The sequence below is a fragment of the Marmota monax genome, unplaced genomic scaffold (genome assembly GCF_021218885.2).
Source record: "Marmota monax isolate L192 unplaced genomic scaffold, Marmota_monax_Labrador192_F-V1.1 WCK01_AAM20220418_F8-fsc00341, whole genome shotgun sequence".
Taxonomy (NCBI): Eukaryota; Metazoa; Chordata; class Mammalia; order Rodentia; family Sciuridae; genus Marmota; species Marmota monax.
The window spans coordinates 804,789-813,329 of NW_026694916.1; the positions used below are offsets into that span (position 1 = coordinate 804,789).

General features: G+C 43.7%; 1 long non-coding RNA gene across 2 annotated transcripts; it reads left to right on the forward strand.

Moving 5' to 3' along the window:
• The first annotated feature begins 245 nt into the window (after window positions 1-245).
• LOC124081045 (uncharacterized) lies at window positions 246-5,662 on the forward strand. Of its 2 annotated transcripts, none has more exons than XR_009225194.1 (3): window positions 246-478; window positions 870-1,047; window positions 2,433-5,662. It is a non-coding gene; the product is annotated as an uncharacterized LOC124081045 (long non-coding RNA). The 2 variants fall into 2 exon arrangements; XR_006847936.2 differs by having other exon boundaries at window positions 249-427.
• Window positions 5,663-8,541: the final 2,879 nt, after the last annotated feature.

An 8,541-nucleotide genomic window follows, 5' to 3' on the forward strand; every position in this document is an offset into this window, starting at 1 on the left:
CCTCCAAAGCCACGCCCCACTGCTTTCAGGCCTCAAGCTTCTCCCATTGGCCCGCAGAGACCCCGGCTGCAAGAACTGTGCGTGCCCTTTTCTTGTCCCCGCCCACTCTCGCCACTGCCTCCACCAGGGCCCGCCTCCCGGTTTCGCTTTGCGACTTCTCCGCTCTAGGGTTCTTACGCTAACTTTGATTGGCTGTCGAGGTCTCAAAGTTAGCGCGCGAGGTAGAGGAGGTGTTCTGCGCTTGCGCAAATCTAGTCCTGCGGACTGTGATGATTGCCGCCAAATTTCAAAGTCTTGCTCTAGGCTTCGCGGAATGACACGCATAACAGAAAAGTGGCCATATGAGGGGGAGAGAGGAAAGGAGGAGGGAGAAGGAAAGAGAGTGCTTTAATAATGCTGTTTCGTGTATTCCTGCCCAAAGTCATAGGTAGGATACTAATTTTACAGATTAAATCGTTTGGAGTGGATTATGCAACTGGTACGTGGCCTGGCTGGAATTCGAATCTGAGTCTTGGCTTTTTAAACCCTACTTTTAATCATCATGTTTGGTGAAGTAGTATTTGATTTTTCATTTGACACTTACTGAGTGTCTGCTGGGTTTCCGGTACATTCTAGACACTGGAAATACAGCAGTGAAGCGCTCAAAATCTCTATCCTTGTGGAATTTACATTCTGATGGGGAGAAGCAGACACAGAACAAGTGGAAGAATCATCAGTTAGTGATAATTTGTATGCAAGTAACTAAAATAAATTCTTGGAAAAGAGAATGATTGGTTGGGTAATTTGGAGAGGGTTGGTGAGGGAAACCATCTCTCTCTCTCTCTCTCTTTTTTTTCGAGGATGTCACTTTAATTTTAAAACTTTCACAGGAAAATTTTGCATGCACTGTCTCATCGGTCCTTGTGGAACAGTGATTTTAAAACTGAGACCTGAATAACAAAAAGGAGTCAGTCATGATGACATCTGAGGAGGAAGAGCATCCCAGGCAGATACAAAAACAACTGCAACCCTACAGCAAGATGGAGCTTCCTGTGTTGAAGCAGCAAGGTTTGGATTTTCTATGTATTATGGGAAGCTATCTAGTTAGAATATAATTTTCCACAATGATGGAAAACCTCAAACTATGTTTAGGACCCAGGCTTTTTTCATTTTGTTGCTCCATAGTGCCTCACCTCTATCCCATGTTCACTCATGATCTAGTCTAGCTTTAGTCATCGTGCCTGTTGGGTAGCAGGAAAGAGCCCACTGTTTTAAGGACCTGGGAAGAAATTGCATACCACCCTGTTGGTTCTCATCTCACTGGCTATAATTTGGTCATGTGACCACACCTAAGTTCAAATACTCTGGAAAATATATTCTTTATTTGGGGCTTCCATGTGCTTATCTAAGTTCCAGAGTTTCTAACACCGAATAAGGGAGAAGGGATATTAGGATAAAGCCACAGTCTCTGCGACAAAGCCATTGGAGGATTAAAGCAAAGGTAACACTTGATATTATTTTCAGTTTTAAAGAATTCATTCTAGTAGGACTGGGGTTGTGGCTCAGTGGTAGAGCACTTGCCTGGCATGTGTGAGGCCCTGGGTTCGATCCTTAGCACCACATATAAATAAATAAAGTGAAAAATCCATTGGCAACTAAAAAATATTTTTAAAAAATTCATTCTAGTCAATGTAGGAGAAATGGTTGTGGGTGAGTAATATTGGAAGTAGGGCAATTGAGAAGCGGTTTCAACAGTGGGAGAGAATTTGATCACGGGATGTTTTGGATATAAAATCATTGACAGTTGTTAATGAATCAAATGTGGGAGGTGAAGAAGGAAGAGCCAATGGCAACCTCTTTAGAGAAGTACTGTCCAAAACTTTCTGTTATAATGAAATATTCTATGTCTCACTGTTCATTATAGTACCTACTAGCTACATAGGGCTGTTAAAAATTGAAATGTAGCTAGTAAAACTAAGAGATTGACAATTCACAATAGCTAAATGATGGAACCAACCTAGATGCCCTTCTACAGATGAATGGATAAAGAAAATGTGATACATGTACACAATGGAATATTACTCAGCCTTAAAGAACAATGAAATTATGGTATTTACAGGTAGATGGATGGAACTAGAGAACATCATGCTATGTGAAATAAGCCAATCCCAAAAAACCCAAGGCCAAATGTTTTGTCTAATAAGTGAATGCTGATCCTAGTGGGGGGCAGGGGGTGGGGAAGAATGAAGGAACTTGGGATTGTGCAGAGGGGAGGGTGGGGCTATGGGGATGGGAAGGATGGTAGAATGAGACAGACATTATTATCCTATATATATATGTATGATTACCCTACTAGTGTGACTCTGTACCATGTACAGCCAGAGGAATAAGAAGTTGTGCTTCAATTGTGTACAATGCATCAATGTGGTGAGCCGCTTCTGCCGTTTCTGCAGACTATGGTCGCCATTACAAGATGACGCTGGCTCCGCTGTGGTCTGTGACAAACAACTCCTTATCTGGGAAAGTTGGCACATGATTTTTCACCACCCTGTGAGAAAGCTCCACGCGGCAGCTTTGCATTGGGGCTTGGGATGCTTTATTAAGGCTGGGAGGGGCATCCGAGAGGAAGAAGAAGAAATATCAAGGGCCTGAATAAACTGCTGAAAGAAGATTCCTGAGTTGCGTCTTCCTTGCGGGCAAGGGGTCGCGACAAGTGGTGCCGAGACCCGGGAACCAGAACTTTCAACAGTCAGGGGTGGTGCACCGGTTAGTCCCAGGTAAGTGGGATCCGCGATCAAAGCGGGGTTAGTCCCAGGTAAGTGGGATCCGCGATCAAAGCGGGGTTAGTCCCTAGTAAGTGGGATCCGCGACCAAAGCGGGACAGCTCCTCTGTAATGAAAGAGAGAGCCTTACATTTTATTGCAGCTGCACTGTGTACTTTCGCTTCTACTTTCGCTTTCTTTTTTTTGTGCTTCCTTTGTTGTTGTGTCATGGGTGCCGCATCTTCAAGTCCGCTTCTCCTGGCCCTAGATGGCCTGTTACGTTCCAAGGGACTGGAAGTGAAACATAGTACTTTACAGAGATTTTTACAGAAGATAGATATCGCTGCACCGTGGTTTGCATTTTCGGGCAGCCTTACTGTGCCTAGTTGGGATAAATTAGGCAAAGATCTTGACTTTGCTTCTGAGCAGGGCATATTAGAGGGTGGGGTGATACCCCTTTGGAAAATGGTCCGTGGTTGCCTTACAGATGGTAAATGCCAGGAAGCTGTGAGTGAGGGTCAAGCTATTCTTGAGCAACTGCATGAGGAAAAATCTGAAGGATCATGTAGTGGAGTGGCAGAGAGTATTAAAAGTAACAGTAGTGAGAAGGCAAAAGAGCCTGAAGATAAAAATAGGAGAAGGCTCTACCCAGACTTGACCGAATTAAAAACGCCTGAGAACACAAGCGACTCAGAGAGTTCTGAGGACCTTGATATATTGTTACAACAACTACATAAGATAAAAATGAAAAAGAAGAAAAAGGAGACACAGGGCACGCAGGCCTACTGTAAGAAGGGGAAGGGAGTTAACATTGGTCAACAAAACTCTGAGGAGGAGGAGGTAGAATATCTAGAAGAAGATATGGTGCCGATTGCCCCACCTCCGTATGTGGGGGGGAGCCAAGGTTCCGGGAGATCTTTTCATGCACAAGTTTGGAGGACAGTTAATACAGATATGGGACTTGCATACCCTGTATTTCAGGACAATAACAGGGAAGATATCATGAGCCTTTAGACTTTAAGCTAATTAAAACCTTGGCAGAATCTGTCCGCACTTATGGCATAGATGCCGCTTTCACTCTCACTCAGGTGGAGGGACTTACTAGATTTTGCATGACTCCCTCAGATTGGGCTAGTCTAGTCCGCGCTTGTGTTTCCCCAGGGAAATATTAGGAGTCCAAAGTTGGCTGTTTAATGTTTCTGGCAGTACCCAAGACTCGGAGCGAGGTAGGAGGCTTAAAATTTCTGCAAATAATTCACAATTATCTAATGCTACATTACCCTCCGCAGCAGTCCGTCTCCAATCTCTGTTCCTGTTTCTTTTGGCTAATGTTACATTACAGGGGATGCTTAATTGTTCTAATATTACCTGTTATTTGTCTGCGTGTTGGAATGGCTCCTGGACTACGGCAGTGATTATGAAAATTCCAACTTTTGTCCCGATCCCGGTTACTGCAGATCCAGAGTCTTTTCCTATTGTTGAACTGATTAGAGCCCGTAGAGATTTTGGAATTACGGCAGCTATAGTGACAGCTGTGGCGGTGTCTGCTGCTGCAGCAGTTATAGCTGGAGTAGCCATGGCCAGCCAGGTACAAACTGCTGCCACTATTAATCAGGTTATTCAACAAACATCCACCATACTTGAATCTCAAAGTAGAATTAATCAACACATTTTATCTGGGATTCTGGCTGCTAATCAAAGGATAGATCTGCTTCAAGCTCAAGTTGAGGAATTGTCTGACCTAGTACATTTGGGTTGTGTTGACCAACGTGCACATTTATGTATAACCTCTGTCAGATTTAATGATTCCAGAAATGCCTCCCGCATCATCGGAGAGTATCTATCCGGAACCTGGTCCATGGAAGCAGAAAACTTGATCCAGTCTCAACTAACTCAGATTGCTGTTCTGAATAGCACCCGTGTCGATCCTGTGACTTTGGGTCAATTCACCGATTGGATATCTTCTGCTTTTTCCTTCTTCAAAGAGTGGGTGGGAGTAGACATTTTTGGTGCAATGTGTTGCTTCAGTGTTGTACTCTGTTTGTGGCTTCTCTGTCGCCTTAAGGCCCGCAGTGCTCACGATAAGGCTATGATCATACAAGCTCTTGCAGCTTTAGAAAATGGCAACTCGCCTCAAGTCTGGCTTGCGCATCTTAAGCAGTAAACCTTTGTCATGGTCGTTACACCCCAAGTTATTATAACATTGCACTGGGATCGACATGACTTTCCTTGTTATTCTCTTAGTGTTGGAAAGCCCTTGCACTCTGCCGGTCTTACTGCCATTGCACGCAGATGGGTTTCCACACTAGTACTTTTCTATCGCCTTGAAGTTCGTGCCTTTCTTTCAGGGTGCTGTCAACTTGTTTGTCATTATAAACAGCCACAGTTCAGCCTCAGCTATCCCCCTTCGTCCACCATCGTCACGATACAGGATGCGAGGCAAGGCACTGCACTTGAGTGATCCTTGACGAGGACCTCAAGGAGAGCATGTCCTATTGCATGCGGGTTAGACGCGTTCACGCCCCGCCCCACGAAAAAAGGCGTCGGCTGATATGGCTTCAGATCTGGGGAAGGCGCCTCCTTAGGACTAAGTCATACTATGCAGCCACTTCTGCACAGTGGGATAGGACCTCTACTCTCGCCTGTATTGTTTTAAGAAAACAGAAAAGGGGGAACTGTGGTGAGCCGCTTCTGCCGTTTCTGCAGACTATGGTCGCCATTACAAGATGACGCTGGCTCCGCTGTGGTCTGTGACAAACAACTCCTTATCTGGGAAAGTTGGCACATGATTTTTCACCACCCTGTGAGAAAGCTCCACGCGGCAGCTTTGCATTGGGGCTTGGGATGCTTTATTAAGGCTGGGAGGGGCATCCGAGAGGAAGAAGAAATATCAAGGGCCTGAATAAACTGCTGAAAGAAGATTCCTGAGTTGCGTCTTCCTTGCGGGCAAGGGGTCGCGACACATCAAAATGCATTCTACTGTCATGTATAACTACTTAGAACATTTAAAAAAAATTGAAGGGAGACAAGTAGAATAGAAGAAGCTGATGGGGGAGGGAGGGAAGGGAAAGGTGAGGTACTGGGGAATGAAATTGATCAAATTATACTGTTTTATTGTGTGAATGTATGAATATATTATAACAAATCCCACTGTTATGTATAGTTATACTGTGACAATAAAAAGAAAAAAATAAGAGTCTGAATTTTTTATATTTTATTTCTTGCAATGCTGAAGATTGAACTTGGGCCTCCTGCATGGTAAGTAAATCCTCTACTTCTGAGCTATGTTCCCATTTCCTATTTAATTAAAACTTAAATTTAAATAGCCATATGTGGTTTAGTAGGCTACCCTATTGGAAAGGATATCTAGATTCTTGTTTTAAGCATCTGAGTGACTCATGGGTGCCATTTATTTTAAAGGGGAGACTGAGGAAGATCAGGTTAAGGGATGCTGATATCTAGAAATCAGTATTGCTTGGACATATTGAGATCCTTGTGAGGCCTTCAAAGGGTTGATAAAGTAGACAGGTGGAGGTATAGTCCTGATTTCCAGGTGAGGCCAGAGCTGAGAATGTAGGGTTAGGAGTCATCAGTATATGGAAGTTACATACAGCCCTGGGACCAGATGAAGTTGCATATAGACAGAGAATAGGAGAGGGCTCAGAAGTAAATACTGGGTTTCCTTAGTTATCACAGCCACAAATGCACTTCAACATCCCTAAAAGTAGGCCACACTAAGTCACATTCAGATATGCAAACAGGACTTTGCAGTCCACTTTAAACATCCCTTCTGTAGCTTCTTGTGAGCCAAAGGTTATTTCTTCCCATCTTGAAACCTTGAATAAGTTGGTAAATTTAGCTACCATCAATAGTGAGGGGGGAAAAAAAAACTAAAACGGAACATTCATTACATTCTGGTAGTTTTCTGTTAATTTTTGCTACTGGGTGTGGCCTGCAAGAGCAACCAAGGAGTTCATTCTCCTCCCATCTCTACTCCACCCAAGTCATATCAAGGACTAACAACCCTATTTCCCCTTCATAATCAGGGGCAGCACCGCCAGTTTTGGGGACACTGCCATTGCTTAGGGTCAGGAGGAGTACCAAATAGTTGGGCGCCCTGGTGGGAATACCCTGCTCTTGAGCTATTAAGTCCACAGAGCCTGAGTGACTTGGGAGATGGAACATAAATATTTTAAAAGAGAATGGTAATCATGACAGCTGCCACTCTCCCCCTCAACCCTTGGCTTTTGGTCCTTTGTCCTAGCTGAGGGAGAATTTCAGGCCCAGTTGGGATCCTGTATCTCTATCTGCAAACAGTGTCTCAGCCTTGCAGGTGTGGTCTCCTGGATACTGCTAGATCAGTTTTCAGGGGACTACTTTATTGTTCTATAAGGCCAGCTGCTTCTGGTAGATAGGAAATATGATAAAGGTTCATGGCTGGCCAACTGTCTTATTTCTTTCACTGAGAAGTGAAAATTTTATCTGGACCACCCTGTGTTAATTGCAAAGTCACCATTCCAGGAATGGTGAAATAGTTCAAGGTGTGTCTTGTAAGGAAAGGAAACCCTAATATAGAATAAATATTTCTTCCATAGTAGAAAAATAATCCTATGCTCAGTGACAGAAGGGACCTGTTAGAGTTGACCAGCCACTGGATTTCTGATGGGTTCCCAAGAATCCTGGTGACTCATTAAGGTCTTAGGATAGTATGGAGCCTCCTCCTGAGCTTATTTATTGTTTATAATACTATTTTTTCAGTTGTTTTTCTTCATTTTCCAGGTACAGATCACTTTATCTTCAAATAAAAACATATTGGATAGGCTGGGGTTGTAGCTCAGCAGTAGAGCACTTGCCTAGCATGTGTAAGGCACTGGGTTAGATTCTCAGCACCACATAAAAATAAATAAATAAAGGTCCATTGACAAAAAAAAAAAAAAAAACATATTGCTGGGTATAGTGATGCACGCCTGTAATCCCAGCGGCTCAGGAGGCTGGGGCAGGAGGATCACAAGTTCAAAGCCAGCCTCAGCAGAAGTGTGGCACTAAGCAACTCAGTGAGACCCTGTCTCTAAATAAAATACAAAATAGGGCTGGGGATGTGACTCAGTAGTCGAGTGCCCCTGAGTTCAATCCCTGGTACCTACCCACCCCTGGGGGGGGAAACATATTGGTGGTTTCCAGGGGCTGAGGGAGAGGGGAATGAGTAGTGACTGCTTAATGTCTATGAAGAATCCTTTGGGGGTAATGAGATTGTTTTAGAACTAGGTAGAGATGGTGGTGAATGGATTAAATGCCTCTGAACTGTACACTTTAAAATGGTTAGTTTTTAAAGTGAATTTCACCTCAAGTTTTTAAAAAAGACAACAGGCTGCTAGGTTCCCTCCTTATTCTACACCCACTGGTAGTTGACGGACTGTATCTTCCTTGAACAAGATTAGAGATTTATTCCTGGAGAAGGCAAAACAGAGGGTTTCTGGACTGTGGGACACAAGCCCAGTGGAGGACACGAACACCTTACTAAAAATATGGGGGTTTAAAGAAAGCAAATGCATCAAATATTGAGACTCCCAGACTACCTCCACCCCCAGCTGCCAGATGCATAGCCACATGGACCTATATCCTCCAGGCAGGATTTTACAAGTGTTTTTCCTGGGAAATACAACTAGCCAAGAGAATAGACTTAAAGACACTGACTTTGGAATTTTTCCATAGAAAGGACTAAAGCTGAATTGCCTTACAGAGAACTAAAAGAAAAGCTTCAGCCAAATACAGTGTCATCCAGTCAATACCTGATGTCATC